The sequence below is a fragment of the Acomys minous genome (genome assembly GCF_964271855.1).
Source record: "Acomys minous genome assembly, chromosome: 2".
NCBI classification, from domain to species: domain Eukaryota; kingdom Metazoa; phylum Chordata; class Mammalia; order Rodentia; family Muridae; genus Acomys; species Acomys minous.
The window spans coordinates 127,293,633-127,311,005 of NC_140484.1; the positions used below are offsets into that span (position 1 = coordinate 127,293,633).

The following is a 17,373-nucleotide window of genomic DNA, read 5'->3' on the forward strand; positions in this document are numbered from 1 at the left end:
GCAGCCTTCTAAGAAGGACATCGAGGCAGTTTGCTTGCTACTGTTTACACATGTTTTCTGACAGAGTTTACTGGGGAATGAGAGGAGATAAGTGGAGATGTTTGTTACTGAACTCTGTTCCTTGCATTTCAGCTACATCGGTGAAAAGCAGTTTTCTGGATTCTAAGTGCTTAGAGAATGAATTATTGAAGTGTGAAAGTGGAACTGTGTACTGAAAATTGCAAAACAGGCAGAGGCTGGCTAGCAGACCTGCTTTATCAGAGAAGCTCTTATTTTCTTTCTCTGTCCTTAGACATGTGGAGGTAACCCTTAAAGGCACCCCCACCTCCTCATTGGAAGCTAACATCCTACCAATTCTCCCTTCTCTCTCTGTCTCTTGCCCCTGGATAACAGGCCCTGTACCTAATATGCTGTAAATGTTAATGAATTCAATGTCCTTTCTTCTCCTATTTCCTGCATCTTAATTGCAATATGCTCTATAATAGTGACTGTATTTTCCAAACTTCAAACCCAGACACTATCTCTGACAGATGACTAGCCATGCACTGTATACTACACCAGGAAAAAATAAGCTTGCTGAACCACAGACTGAATATACAGCTACTCCATACTTTATGGCCTTAGTCAGTCCTTTATTGCCTCCCTTTCTCCCTCCATTCATCCCCCTCTCCTTCCCAGTCTTCTTTCTTCCTTGTTTCCATGCATATATATGACATTACATATAAGATGTGTGATTTTATTTAAAATTTTATCTTTTACGTCCATTTTTGAATATGTGCAATTTCAGGAATGTCCTAAGTACTAAGAGTTTTCCTGGGCTATTAACCAAGCCTAGTTTAAGACTTATATAGAAGCATATGAAAAGAAGGAAATGAAATTGAAACTGGAGGGTTCATCAGGTAACATATGTCTGCTATTGAGAAAAGTATTATGTTTACAAGTACTAACTTAGTCTTTCTAACAATGATCATTTGAACGTTTTTTGTTTGTTTTATGGGAAGGAAAATGAAGCTAAGGAAGACTGCACATATTCTGAGTGACAAGGTGAGAATTTCAGGTTGGTCATGAGCCTTTGGTGAGGGCAAGGCAAAGACTTCTTAGGAGTGTTAGGGTTATCTAAACAATTTGCATGCACTGTTTCAACACCAGACAGTTCTGTCAATCTCTGAATTTAGACTTCAAAAACATCCCTAAAACCGTACTGCCTTGTTTAGGTTCAGAAGCAAAGGAGACGGCCTGGATACTTGCACTTCTTCCCACCCAACTGCTGCCAGATGAAAAACTTCTAGCAAAACTTAGAAAACCCCAGGGAATAGTATAAAATAATTATAATTTTATTATTAAATATACAAGGAACACAAGAAAGTACAAGTGATCCCTGGGAAGGAAATGGGACATAGTGTCGTCCTTTTCTACTGGGGTATTTTATTATACTCACTTGAAATCATGGTTCATGAAGCTCCCAAGCATTGTCTTAAATCCATCAAATAGGGACTCTTAGTTCAGAAATAAGAAACCATCTAGGAAGCTAAAGTAAGCAGACCAAGAAAGAAATATATCAGTTCAGGCATCCCAGTTCTCAGACCTGCAAAGATATTTCCTCCAAAGGAATGTTTGTTATAAGCCAACAAGAAAAAAAAATAGGCATCTCACAATAGAATCTTATAACTTAAAGCTAAATATAGACTATATGCCAAATTTAAAGTGTAAATCATTTCTGAACATATCAGAAAATGAATTGTAGAATCGGGATTGTGGCATACACCTATACTTCAAGCAGTCAGAAGGGTAAAGTGGGAAGATTGTGAGTTTTATACATGTATTTCAAAACAAGACTGGATATATCCCTAGCCCTCTCTTAGAATAAATAAATAAATCTCTTGAAGATAATGAGGAAAAAACCCACTATTTCATACTATCTTATTAAATTGTATATCAGGATGTAGATGATTCACATTACATATTTTTAAATTTTTTAGTCTTTTTTTTATTAATTTATTCTTGTTACATCTCAATGGTTATCCCATCCCTTGTATCCTCCCATTCTCCTCTCCCTCCCATTTTCCCCTTACTCCCCTCCCTTATGACTGTTCCTGAGGGGGACCTCCTCCCCCTGCATATGCTCATAGGGTATCAAGTCTATTTTCATTGATTAAATATCAATCCCATTCTTTCTCTTCCCCAACCCCTCTCAGATACTCCCCTACTCCATATATCTCTAACTTCATGATATTTCTTTCAAAAGGAAAACCCACAAGCCAAAACAAACAAAGAATGCATAAATAGAAATATGAATTTAAAGCTCAACACACATGAAAAAAAATATTCTGGTGAATAGACTATAATCCTAGCACTAGAGGTTTGGTAGTTGTGTGGGGAGTATCTAAATAGATCTTTTGAATGAGGAAGAACCACACGTTGGAAGGCTTTAAAGATCAACAATCACACATTTACACCGACACTGCGAAGGTAGCCCTTATGTTGGTTTGCAGCTTGGCAGGGTAGAGTTCTAAAAGCTTGCTTACATTCTTACTGCCTTTATTACTTTAGTGTATTACTAACATAATTGTTCACCCAATTCTCTTGTGCAGAAATGCTAGTGGGATTTCAATGACTTTTCTTAGATCTGTGTAGCTCGAGCTGTAACATGCATGCGTCTCGGTCTCTTTTTCATTTTTCTCATGAATCTCGTTTTCCTTCAATCCATCCTTTTAATGCCTTGTGAGTTTAAATGTACCTTAACATACTCTTATCACGCAAAGAAGGTTATCCCATATATTTACAGATGGAAGTTGCCATGGGGAGATTTTTTTTTCTGAAAGTTGTCACACTACAGGGATGAGAATAACCTTTTGAGAAATTAGAAGCTTCACATCACTAATATGCTGCTAACTTCCGAACCTCAGTGCACTGCTGTGAAGATTAAGGACTCTGATACTTATCTAAATCCAAAAATGCTCCCTAGCAACATCTTGGACCTCAGTATCTGTCCATTTTTTTTCCCTGTTTCCCTGTTGAGTATGTCTACACACAAGCCATTTATTTTTCTTGTTAAGGATTAATTTATTTTATTTGTATGAATGTTCTGCCTGTATGTGTATGACCATTCATGTTGTATGCCTGCCACAGTGTAAGAGGATGTCGGATCTCCTCAAACTGGAGTAACAGATGGTTGTTAGCCTCTTTGTGTTTCTGGGAATTGAACCTGGATCTTCTTCAAGAGCAACAAGAACTCTAAACTGTTGAGCCTTCTCCCTGACCCCAAACGTGAGCCATTTCTACCATCTCCACTGCAAGTTGCATGCACAACTTAAATTCTGAGGAAATGACTCCAGGACTCCCCAGATAAAATTTGGAAATAGCATTGCAAGAAACACACGCGCAGCAGGAGTGAAGGCATAGTGTGCTGTGTTTATATAAGAAAGTTAATAGCGTCCTTTATGTCTCTGTCAACTGCTCTCCCAGTTCCTAGACCTAAGCTGGAGCTGTATCACTGAACAGAGACTTTACAATCCCAAAGGTTTTTCAAACTGTTACAAATTAGAAACCGCAAGGGAAGGGCCCACCAGAGGACATCACACACGAGGTTATCAGTTTTTTCTTTTGAAGTTGGGCTTCATATCTTTTTCTCATTACAATCATTACTTTGAAATATGATTTTTTTAAACAGTAATTTTCTAGAACAAAGAGGATAATACCATATTTCAAAAGCTTTACTGTGAAATTAAACCTTTGAACTACTGTGAAAGAAATTATTCCCTCAAGGCTGCAAGGCTTAAAGGTTATTAAAAATTTAATTTTAAAGAAGGCATCCAGGAAAAAAAAAGTATATAAATGCTACTTAGAACCTAGATCGCCCAATTTAATAACTCCCATTGCTCCTTATTTTTAAGTAATCTGGAGATTGAACAAATGCACTCCATTATTATTATTTTTTTTTAGTAGCAAATCAGTATGTCAACAGATGTTAGCAATCTGGCTTACATCATCTGTTTTGGATTGAAAGCACACACAGGGCAATGACTCAACTCACACCTCTGGCTCTGCCATTTAGTATACATTTATCTATGTAGAAGATACATCATATCCAGTGATGGATACTGGAAGGATCCTTCGGGACCTCAGAAGATGGCGCAGGGCATAAAACTATCCCTGCACACAGATAAGGGTTCTAGTTTGATTTTCAATACCTACCTAAGCCCTAGGCTAGGCAGAACATGTTTGTAAGCCCTCTCCCTTTGTTTAGACCCACATAAGATTTGACGAGCTTGTTGTTTAGACAATTTGGCAAGTCGGAGTCATCAAGTTCTTTGAGAAACACTTTCTTACAAAATAAAGTGAAAGTGCAATTGGGGAATAAATAATGAAACAAATATCTGTCCTCCACATAAGCATGGGCCTGCACACACCAGCACACTTTCACACACAGATACAAACACATGTGAGATATATATATATATATATATATATATATATATATATATATATATGTGTGTGTGTGTGTGTGTGTGTGTGTGTGTGTATGTATATATTTATGCATATATACACACATATATACATATAAATATCACATCTCCATGTGCATGCACATACACATAATAATTGAAATTCTCCACATCATTTTCAGTGTGGTAGTGGTAAAGGCAACAACCTAAACAACAAGATATCTGGTCACCATTAAAAGACTAATGTGATTAAAAACATTTCACTCTTCTATCCTCTTAATCAGGCACATTCTCCTCCATACAGGCATGGTATTAATGCATTCATTCCCTAGGCAGAATGGCATTAATTAACTTACGTTCTGTATGCCCTAGTTTCCTCATCTGTAAGTATAAAAAATAACAATCTATTTCACTTAGTATTAGGAAGATTAAATCAGTTCATGATTATAGGATTTGGAAAGCAATGATTCTTGGTGACGGCCTCTATTTTCCCAGGTGTGATAGGACTATTCAGTTTGTTAACCTGATCTTGATTCAATTTTGGTAGTTGAACCTTAAGCAAATGCATTATTAATGTTGCTAATGATGCTACTCCTATGTGTCTGGATAAAAGGATAATGTTATAACTTTTTAAGACTTAAAGTTGCTTATAGACTCTATGCCTTTAAGGCGCTCAAAAGCAACTTGAACAGAGAACTGTATATGCAGCAGAAATGAAAAGCTATTTACCACCATGATATGGCAACTTAAATGTATGTACAATGTATTTGTTTGCAATTTGTATGACAATGTGATTAGGGAAGGATTCAAAAGGAGGTTCCCCAGGAGAGGCATTGTGAAGAAAAAAAAAAAAAAAGAAGGAAAGTCCAGTAGAAATGAATAAAGCCTACTTCTAAGAAATACTTCACAAAAATAAGGTAGATACTCCATGCACTTCAGTCCGTATACCAGTAAAAATATCCAAGAAGCTACTTAAAGATAGCATCCCTTCACCTACTAAACCAGAACACAGGCACGCAGCCTAAGTACGTACAGGCTGTTGTGATAATCTGTATGTGTCCGTCTAGTGCGAAGCCATGATTGGAATCGGTAAGGTAATGCATTTAAATGGATAAAAAAAAAAGCAGTGAGGCAGACTACAAACACTAACTTATTTTTGCTTTGTGTTCAGATTCTTCATCACAGCCATCTCAGATCTCTTTCTTTGCTCCTAGTTTTGATTCAATTTTATCTGCATACTGAGCAGATGGCAAGCAGGACCATTAACATATATTCCAAGAGATTAGGATAATGTCAGTGGGAAAATGACCAGGCCTCATGCTATATCTTGCTCTTTCTGATCCATATGGAACAACCGATGTTGACACGAAGACCTTATTTACTAAAAGCACGCATAGTTTGCTTAACACGAACAGAATGCCTGTGTTTGATAGCATCCATTTGCAATAGCCTACGCTTCAGAGTTTCTCAGCCATATAATGCACTAACCTTGACCCTCCTGGAAACGCACCAGCTTCTTCCCACTACACATCAGTGAATATTTAGTTAGTAAATGTTCATGTGTTAATTTTTCGCCTCCCTGTGGGCCTAAATGAAAGGCTATTTGCTTCTTTACTTAAATGCCTTTAGGAATGAGCTGTAGCTTGGTATTCAGAATTGGTAGCTTATTCTAAAATGATGTTTTCGAGGACACATGACATTTTCCTGGTATGGCTGTAAACGGTTATTTTTGGAAAGATATTTAAATTCTGTTTTATACTTTCCTACAAGGCAATGGAAAAACGCTTCTTAATACATTTGGGTCAGCCTGAATTTGTAGCTGTCATATTCCTCATGAGCCTGTAATAATGGAAACATCTGATAGTCTGTTAAGTATTCTAGTGTATTCATGTGTGAAATTATGTATAATAAAAAATTTATAATGAAAATCTGCATCCTCCTTTTATTCTTATCTAGAATTAAAGCAAACTATGCACCTAATTTTCGAAGGAAAAGATTCAAAGATTGTGCAGTGTGTGTAAGATGTGATTCCTTATTAGTGTGTCTTGCTCTCCTAAACGCCTGGTATGTCACTGAAAATAAATTTTCTCATTAACCTAAAACATGCCAACTTGTCAAATTATGATGAACCAAATAAGACTGCGCTGAGAAGTTGAGCCGCCACCATTGCACTTACGTGGCTATGCCAATTAGTCTATAAATAACATACTTTTGAACACGCTTCAGAGTTTTGAAAAAATAAAATGCCTCTGGATATTCTGAAATACAAGGATGGCAAAGAGATTATTCAAAGGAAAAATATCACTGTGCTCTTGTTAGAAGGAATGAAAATTATTTAAGGGAAAAGCAACGAAAATGACCATGAAGACATTTGACTAACATTTGTCGTCTATGTAAACCATGTATAAGTTTTCTTCAGTATAATATTTTGAGTTTCCAGACAATTTACTTGGAATTTTCACTTGAATACAAAATTATTATTTAGTAATTATTAATAGTACCTATGTAATACAGTATGTAAGACTATTACAACATAGAAAATAAATAAATATGCCAGATTACTGTAATATAGACCTGTTACACAAGGCAGATGAGGAAATGGAGATGGCAGATAATGGTGACAAAATACTGAGGAGAAGTAGTGACAGAAGGATAGAGCAGTAGTGGCCTGACACAAAACCATGTGACACAATTTAGAAGTTTTATGTCATCTCTTAGGAACTGAGTTTAGTAACATGATGCTTTGTAGGAAGCAGACTTATTTTTTATATTTTCTCCTAGATATGTTTAGAGAAATCTCTAAGGAACACATAGACAAGTGTCAGGGTACACTGAGGGCAGAGTGCAATGTGTCATCTGCTTTGGAGAGCAGTCCACTTCATGTGCACCATGCCCATCTCTCTGACAGAGAAGTAAAGGGAGTAGCCAACAGCACCATCTCTTATTTAAGCAATACGGTAAACCTTGAGATACAATATTTCCCTCTGAAAATTCTCACCTTCATACCCTCAGTTATATAAACCATTTTAGCACCTTTTTTTCCCTCCTCTGTGAAGAAGTTTGAAAACATAGAATTCTCCCCTTTAGTATTTATTTCCAATTATGTTATTTTTATATGCTTTGTGTTTCTTGGTTTGTTCTTCAGACAGAGATTCACTATGTGGCTTTGGGTGGTATGGAATTCACCATGTTTACCAGGCAAGCCTAGGACTCACAGAGTCCCTTCTTTGCATCTTGAATGGTGGTAGGCAGGGGATGTGCCACCACATCAGTTCCAGCGATTTCTGTTGCTTCACAACATTCTTATGTGATTAAAGGGCTGGGTCACCAAGCCAGGTCCAAAGTTGTCTCAAGTCCTTTGTTGTGCAGCTAAAGAGAAGTACAAAACAAGAGTCATTAAATAAGCTTATACCTCTAAGGTGGGTAAATAATATTGACATATAGTAAACACTAAACACAGGAAAGACAACTACTACTATATAGCCACAGCCACCACCGGGATTATTATTGTCACATGCATCTAGGCTGACAAAGACCCTCCATCCCCAAAGTTGTCTCTGGAAGCTTCTGAGGCCTGAAGCAAATTCAAGATTAAGATAACTTAGTACCTTAAACCCTGGCTTGTTTTGAGATCACTCAGTAAACTGATGTCATTTCCCCAGAGTAAAGTTGCTATTCAGTCACTTGTGTGTTATAACTTTATTTAGGGCTATAGGTTATCATCACAGAATAGGAAATGAGAGAGACACACACATGGAATTAGGAGAAGGAATGAAGCAGAAAAAGGAAAGGAGAGGAGTGTGCGTGTGTGTGTGTGTGTGTGTGTGTGTGTGTGTGTGTGTGTGTGTGTCTGTATGAGAGAGAAGGGGAAGGAAAGAGAGAGGGAGAGAGAGAGACAAAGGTGAGGGAGCACTCTCAGTGTCCCTGTTGTTTTAATGAAAAAGTTTTGTTTCTACCTTATCTGTGGTAAAGAGTAGAGAAGACTAGATGTAGATTTCATTGGTTTAAGAAGGGAAAGAGGGCCGGCTGGGGTGGCACATGCCTGTACTTCCAGCACTCAGGGAGGCAGAGACAGGCAGATCTCTGTGAGTTCAAGGACAGCCAAGGATACACAGAGAATCCGTGGCTCAAAATCAAAACAAACAAATAAACAAACAAACAAACAATAGTTGGGGAAAGCAGCGTAAAGGAGAGGTGCCTGGGAATATAGACATATGTCCAAAAATGTCTTAAATGGAAAAAGTTTAGGACACCTCCTTAATAAAATCCAAATGTGGCTCTGCAAATATGATATTTATTTATGATTTTACAGGAATGATAATTAAAAATAATTCTCTATGGCAAAATTTCAGCAAGAAACCAACCAATATCTGATGTGACTTAAGGCCTACTCCACAAGATGGAACTTGACATGGCTTGGTTGACCAAGAACCGAATAATAGATAGCCCAGGGACCTAAGACGAAACCAAATGATACTGTTCTAAACAACAACAACAACAACAACAACAACAACAACAACAACAACAACAACAACAAACCTGCCACCATTGCAGGAACGTATCTTGAAGGCAGGACACGTTTGTGGACCAAAGTATTTTGTGCCTGGCTGGGTATTTATGCTTCTCTTTTGGTGCTGTCACTAGAATGAAGAGGTGAAGGCTCCGTGTAGTCACCAGCTCAAGTTCTTGCCCATGCTCAGTGAGTCATGTTCTCCCATTTTGAGAAGCAGCAAAATGAAGCACGGGCACTGAAGATGTGCCTGGTGTCACACACTCCTGGAAGGCCTGGGCATTTCATAGAGGTCCCACTCATGTGTATAGCAGCAGAGTGAAAGTGGGTGCCAAAGCGCATTTCAGATGCGATGGTATGCCTGAGATAAGCTTTGCTCTCTCTCCAGATATCAGAAACTGGTTCTCTAGATGAACAGCTCTGTATGGTCCAGAACGGGAAAACTTTTCCTGTTTTCACAAAGGGGGATGGCTGAGCCTCAGGTCCAGGTTTTCTGGTTACTAAGCATCCTTGGGGGCCCTTATTCTGGGTCTGTAGACCAAAGGCTAGGGGTCGGAAGGGTTGATATTTATAATGCTGTTGACTAGGTGGATCCTGACGGAGGGAGAGTTAAAGCAAGCCTGTGGTAGAGCAATCTCTCGTCTCCTATTTCACCACCTCCCACTCAACCCTTGTAGTAGTTGCATCAGTTGTAAGACACGCCCTTAGGATCTGCCCAGAGCAGCTTCTCTGAAAATGCCTTGGGCTTCCCTGATTGCAGAAAGAAGAGAGGGAAACTTTTATCTGCATGTGCTTCTGAGACGCCAGTTCTATAAATATCCTTGCTTCTGTTAGTAATTCCCCAGCACAAACCTGTTGCGGATGCAGATGGGCTTAGCTTTCCCTAGCGCAGCTGAAAAAAATGCCCTGACAGCCTCAGATACTTGAAGGATGCTCGACAAAGGCGGTTATTCAGAGGAATTGGATCATGATACCTCTGTCTGGTAATTCTAAAATCTTTGTTTGGATTGTGTTTTTTTTTTCCCCTAAAGTCTGAAATTTGTTTTCACAACTCCATTAAGATTTTTAAATTTAATTTTATGTATTTGATCACTTTACAGCCAGATCCCGTTCTCCTTCCTCTTCCCAGTCCTGCCCTCACACACTTCCTCCCATTTCTTCCCTCTCCTTCTTCTTAGAGAAGGGGAGGCCCTTCAGGGGTCCCAATCCACTTTTGCACCTCAGCTCATGACGACAGGTGCAGAGACCCACAGAGAGGAATAGACCAAGCTCCGGGGCTTTTGAGGGACAGTGGAAGGAAGGGTTGAGGGAGCCAGAGGAGTCAAGGTCACCACAAGAAGACCTACAGAGTAAACTAACCTGAGCCCATGGAAGTTCACAGAGACTGAACCATCAACTAAAGGGCTTACATGAGCCAGACCTAGAGTCCCTACACATATGTAACAGATATGCAGCATGATCATCATATGGGTCCCCTTACAACACGGGTAGCTACTGTCTCTGACTCTGTTGTCTGCCTTTGGGTCCCTTTACCATAGCTGGACTGCCTTGTCTGGCCTCAGTTGAAGAAGATGCACTTATTCCATTAATTTTTTCCCTACTCCCTCAAAGTCCAGAGGGGCTTCAGTGTTATCAGCAATGTTTTCTAAACAATAAGAAATGTCTCTAACCCATTGAACATATTATTAGTGATGAGCCCAGTTATATATAACCATGCATGTCTTTTTATTTAGGTGATTAGGCAGATAAAAACTGGTCATGGGAATTAATGTACTTGACATTAACTATGATTCATGATTTGGAAATATTCTTATTCAACTTATATTGTATTCTCCAACATTAACAGAAATAAAAAATAAATGTACCCATTTGTCACATTTTGTTATATACCTTTTCAGTACTTTTGGATCCTATCTAGTTGTTTCTATACTTTTTTTTAAATAAATATTTCTTCATGTTTTGCATTCCAATTGTGGTTATAATGTTCATAATTTGACAACTTTGGATAGACTAGTTAAATTCTAGGGTCCTTAAAACTCAAGAAAGGGATATAACTTGAATGAAATTAGAGAAGGTATTTAAGAACTATACCTTTTATTCTTAACTCAATAAAATTCAACATTTGTCCATTAGATACATATTTATCATCTAGCATTCTGTATAATTACAATGAAATTGACCTACAGATGAAAATATGTATGTGAGAACTTCCCAAACTCACCCAGCCATTTTTTCACAAGTAAATGAAACAATGCAAGTTATTATGAACATGGATTATTATTAGAATGGTTGATGCATTCCAATATATAAGAAATATTTAATGAAATTATTTACTTTGCATATTCAAATAGGCCTTTTATTAGAAAAATGTGTCTTTTCTTCATCATGTCTTATCAATTTTGATTTTACTTTTTTGTTTGTTTGTTTGAGGCAGAGTCTAGTTGTGAAGTCCTGTTTTATGTACCATGGAGTTACTGTAATTTGCTAAATGTCAAGCAAGAGATTTAGCAGACAGAAGAAATGATCAATGGCTTAAAAAAATCACAAAAATAATTTGAGAGTTTGTTTTAAAACAATGTGAAAGGTAAGATTAACAGTATATCTCTCAGGGAAATTCACAATACAACATACATCCCTGCAGCAATTACTTGCATAATTTGAAAATCTTTTTAATTGAAAATTTCACACACACGCAACACACACACAACACACACACACACACACACACACACACACACACACACACACACTGTATTTTGATGAAATCTCCACTTTCTATCCACAATTCTTACCATTCCCTCCTGCCACCTTTTACTCCCAAGTTAATGTACTTTTTGTCTTGTTTTTGGTAAATGCACAGGATCCATTTTGTGTTGTCTGTAAATATACGTGTATAGAACCATCTACTGTTTAATGGACAGCCACTCAGGGGCCATGTACCTGAAGAATTGGCTCTCTTTCCTCCAATAGCCATCAATTGTCAATAGTTTCTCAAGAAGGCATGGGGCTTCATGAACCTCTCCACTCTCAAAGCCGGGATTTTGCATGGCTTGATCTTGTGTGGGTGTTGTGCGTGCACTTACCAGTCACCTCTGCCATGAATTCAATGTGCTCAACACCTAGATCTCATTCAGAAAATACTGTTTCTTTACAGATGTCCATCTCTTCTTGTTCTTCCAGTTTTTCTGACTCTTCCTATACAATCATCCCTGAGACTTGCGGGGTGGGGTAGGTGATATAGATGGCTCCTTATCTTATACTGAATACTCAAAAGTCTTTTATCATCTGCATGTTAACCAACTGTGAGTCTTTGTATTAATCACATTAACCACAAAAAAGACATTTGTCTAATGAAGACCGAGAGATGTACTAATCTATGGTTTAAAACTAAGAATAGTTAACATTTCCATCTATCAGATTAATACTAGAAGATTCTCCCTTATGAGCTATGACCCAATTAGTAATGGTTTGGGATTCAGTTAATATTACGTAGAAAATGTTAGGTCCTGTGGACTAGACTTTAAATCGAAGCGGAACGTGATTTTTTTTCACCTCTATAACATTTTGCCACTATTGTACCCATGTATTTATCTTTTCAGGGAATTATTATAGTTTGCAGAAATCAGAGCTAAGTAACATTTTTAGATACCCCTTTTTCTAGTTTGCAAATAAAAATCATCTAACCCTATGAAAACTAAACATTTGGAATGATGCTATCAGGTTGGTACTAGCTTGATATGTTTTCATGCCCCATGATTCATATATATGTCATTTTCAACAATAAGGTCACAGCATCAAGTCATGGAGGGTAACCAAGATCAATTATGAAATCAATTTGGGTAGAGGGTCTTTGACATTGGGTAAAGAATCTTTCTTAATCCACGGTCTAATGTCTCAAAAGAAAAATAATACATATCAGGCACTGAGGATTTTTATAAACCTGTTATCTCATTATGTATGGGAGAAACATTTTATTCCCTTATAAGGTAACTCCATATATAATTTTATATAATATGTAATTTATTTTTAAATTCTATGGCATTTTTCAAATTTTTTCAATGTAAGTTTTATCTTGCCATATTACCTATGCCATATTAACAACTTTATTTAACCCTTTCTTTTTCTCATTATTCCCTTTTCCTGTTTTCACAATGTAAAAATATATGTTACTGTTTCTCTCTCATTCTTTTTCAAGGACAGGAATTTTCTGTGTAGCCTTGGCTGTCCTAGACTAACTTTGTAGACCAGGCTGGCCTTGAACTCACAGGAATCCACCTCCCAAGTGCTGGGAGTAAAGGCATGTGCCATCACACCATTTTAAACTGCCTTTTAAAAATTATTTATTTATTAATTCCCATCCCTTCTATCATCCCATTCCTCCCTCCATCCCACTTTCACCCTATTCCTCTCCTCTATGACTGTAACTGAGGGGGACCTCTTCCCCCTGTATATGATCATAGGGTATAAAGTCTCTTCTTGCTAGCCTGCTATCCTTCCCCTGAGAGCCACCAGGCCTCCTCATTAAGGGGACATGGTCAAATATGGGGCACCAGAGTTCATGTGAAAGTCAGTCCCCACTCTTCAATAATCTGTGAAGAATGTCCTGTCCATTGGCTAGATCTGGGTAGGGGTTCAAAGTTTACTGCACATATTGCCATTGGCTGGTGCCATAGTTTGAGCAGAACCCCTGAGGCCAGATCTGCCCATCATAATGTTCTACCTGTAGTTAAATTGCCTTTTTAACCAAAATAACCCTGAATATTTGTACAAATTCTCCTTTGCTTTGGTAAACTGTATGTTTCTCAGGATCTGACATTGTCATCTCCCATGTAGCTAAACTTGATTCACACCAGAGTTGGTACTATCTCCATAATGTGAGCCCTTTATCCAGACTTGTAGGGGGAAATCGCAATGGATAAATTTCCCAATAAATAATATTAGGAGGAAAATCATTATAAAGCATGCAATTCATTTATTATGTTAATTTTGAGGGAAATAAAGACAGATTCTAAGATGGATTTCATAGTTCAAAGTGTGGGTATTCAAGTCATAATAATGGTAAAAGATAATAAGGGCAATGATAAAAAAATGCATCATAGAAACTTGAGGGTCAAAGTACTTACCATTAGGATGCTCAAAAAATTTACTGATAATATAATATTATGAAACTTACTAAAAGAAGAGTATGACTTTACACACCAAGAAAATGGAAGTTAGGCAATGTAAGATGAAGACACATGGGGTAATATAAAAAGTAAGGAAAATATCAAATATTTGTTCCTATGTCATTTTTGTATTTATTTAAATTCAATGAAATGTCCATAAATAACAACAAACATATTCTGAGTTAAATAAAATTGTTTATATATTAGGATATCAGTGAATCAAACCATCTATTTATTAGCAATTACTTATTGTTTAGTTGTTCTGCTAAACACTTAGCTATGCACTGATAACTCAACAATAAATAAAGTAGACGTGTTACATGGACCCTACACTCATTAAGTTTGTCATTGCCTAATATATGAAGAAATACAAGGTAACCTCAAAAATTAAATAACTATTTTGAAACATTTAGTGTGGTCTACTTATCTGATAAAAATAATTGCTGATTCAGGCTGTGGTTGTTGGGGGGATTCAATGAACAAGTCTGATAAAATAATATTAAGTCAAATATGTTTCTAAGGTGCCCCCTCCTTCTCTCTCTCTCTCTCTCTCTCTCTCTCTCTCTCTCTCTCTCTCTCTCTCTCTCTCTCTCTTTCATTGTGATGAATAAAAGTATAAAACATTGAATGGTTAATTTTAAAAAGTCCCATGCCTATTTTGCTAACAGCTGTAAGACCTAGGTAGAAGAATTATATTTTTCTTAATGGAAAAAAATAATTAGCAGAATTAACCACAGTGATGCCACCTCTTGTTTCAAATTAGTCCAGTGGCTTCATTAAAATAACAAGATCATTTTAGTTTAATATTCACACCAAAATTTTAGAGATATATTTGAATCTGACATATATGTCATCTTGAGCAATTTAACATATTTAACATTTATTGAAAATAAAAATGCAACACATTCCTCATGATTATGGTGAATGTTTAAAAACATAGGCATGTGTGTAATGTTAAAAATAATATAACAGAAACTCAGTGTTTCACAGAGTTATTGATTAGTTCTGACCATACTGCATGCACTCATAACCTGCTAATTATAACAATTTCCTCCCACATTTCCTCGGGGGACTTTTCAAAAAAAAAAACCCAGTAGTTCTTGTGAAACCCTCAACACAGCTCTTATCTTCCAGATACCCATGTGATGCCTATTTTCTCGGCATAGATCACTTAATGTTCCAACATCCTGACCAATGATTTGTCTGGGTGTGCAAGTGAACCTGCCTGGACAATTCTGTTCCTTTTACAGTGCTTCTTATGATAAGATTCAGGGAGCTTTTGTTGTTTCAGAGCACAGTCGTATAGCCTAGGGGTTCTGATGCCCATGAGTATCAACACCTGAGGGATCCCGATAAAGTGAAATCAGCTGCCAAACAGGAATGAAGCTGAAAGCTGTAAATCCAGCATCTTGGATAGAAAGACTTCAGAGACAATTTCCTAGAGCCCCAGAGCTGCTCTGATGCTGCAGCATCTACATCCCTGGCATGACTAGTTTCCTGCCAGATAATTCTCCATGCTGCTTTAGTTAATTTGGGTTGGATTTCTCTTGTCAGAAATTGAAAAAGCATAACTAATACCATCTCTGTTGTTATCCTGGTTACTGGATTGTAACCATTAAAAACTATACTTGGGATCTCCGGTATTCTCAGTCAACGTTTCGGAATGAAATGAGTTGCGGGGCTGAATTTTACAAATTAGTGAATTTAGACATAGTCTCTAGATTACCACAAGATTATAAAGGACACTGGAAAATTATTGCATTTGGCAATGAAAAAAATACAATAGTTGATGATATAACAATTGTGATCATGGAAGACATCAAAATTCTGTTTTACCAGTTATCCATTCTGTGGCCTCTGGGAAATATCTTTAGTTTCTCCAAGGTTAATGACTCCATACCAGTGGGGAAAAGGATGAGCATTCCTCTCTGTTATTATGTAATTCTAGCTCTTTCTGTGGATTGTGTAACTAGTTTTTACAAAAGATAACTGACATTAGCACTACACTGCTTTGCTTTAAAATAAATAAAAACTGATGCTGAAGACTACATAGTAGAAGCACATTTTATTTTTTTTAAACATGCATTTACTATGGTTTTATGTGTAAGTATGTTTGCCTGCATGTCAGGATATACTCCATGTATACGCAGTACCCACAGAAGCAGCACCACAGAAAAGGATGTTGTTGCTACACTGGAATTGGATGTCCGGATGGTGTGAGCCACCATGTGGGTTCTGGCAAGCAAGTGATCTTCAGACTTAATTCTAATGTGTCACTCTTTCAGACTTCAAGTCAAACAATTCCTCTTTTCTGCGGAGAATGTCACTTAAGTATGCTTGATATTCCTTTATAAAAATAGGAACCTCCCTGGCAAGCTTAATTATTGAGTGTCCATGAGCTGTTTATTTTCTGTTAATGACCCACGACCCTATGTATCACTTTCCTATATATTCTAGAAAGTTTTACATGTATTCCATTAATAACAGTTTTCCTTATACATTGTAATATCACTCAGTGAAAGTTTTTTTCAAAGCTGGGATCACAAATCATTGCAGTCTCCTCTCCCTTTTGAATGCTTATCTTTCCTGATAACCGACAGTATTATTTCCCATAGACAGCCCCATGTTTCTCAGACATATTAGAAACTGTCTTTAACAATCATTTTCTATTACTATGGGAGTTTGGGATAATGGAATGTGTAGTCACTTTCAATTTATGTCAGATTTCCTGATGCTTTTGTACCACCAACATTTTATCAGCTTGTCACTGGAACAAATGAAGTTGCAAATTGCATCGACTCTCTTTTTTTTTTTTTTTTTTACATGAAATCTTTGAAACTGTTTATTTTAACATGACTCCCCTTCTCTCTCTTTTAAAATTTCTATAGTGTAGTAAGCTTGATTTTCATATCTTGGGGTCTTTGTTACTTAGTGAGCATGGCAGTTAGGTACAACAATTTCCTAGGGTCCTGACAGCTTTGGGAAAAGGATGCGGGTTTACAGGACATATAGCTGAATGCAGATTGAAGCAATAAGCATGAAGCCTTTTGATGAACTAAGTGTAGGTAGGGGTTGAAATTATTCTGACACACTAGGAAAGCCATTATGGTTCTGTGATGTTCAATAGTACAGTTGGCCTTAAAGGTCACGAGTGATGCATGTTTTCATTATCTCCGATGGGTTTGGTGCTTCGGAAGACGCGGATGGCTTTTCCCAGCTGCAGTTCTCTCATTTACACTATGACAAGGTCTGT

At 37.2% G+C, this 17,373-nt stretch overlaps 1 long non-coding RNA gene across 1 annotated transcript in view; it reads left to right on the plus strand.

Moving 5' to 3' along the window:
- Positions 1 to 357: 357 nt before the first annotated feature.
- The window catches only part of LOC311592802, a 1,166,031-nt gene continuing 1,149,015 nt past the window's right edge, over positions 358 to 17,373 (plus strand). The window contains exon 1 of the long non-coding RNA XR_014777524.1: positions 358 to 371. This is a non-coding gene — a long non-coding RNA (uncharacterized lncRNA). The remainder of the gene's footprint in view (positions 372 to 17,373) is intronic.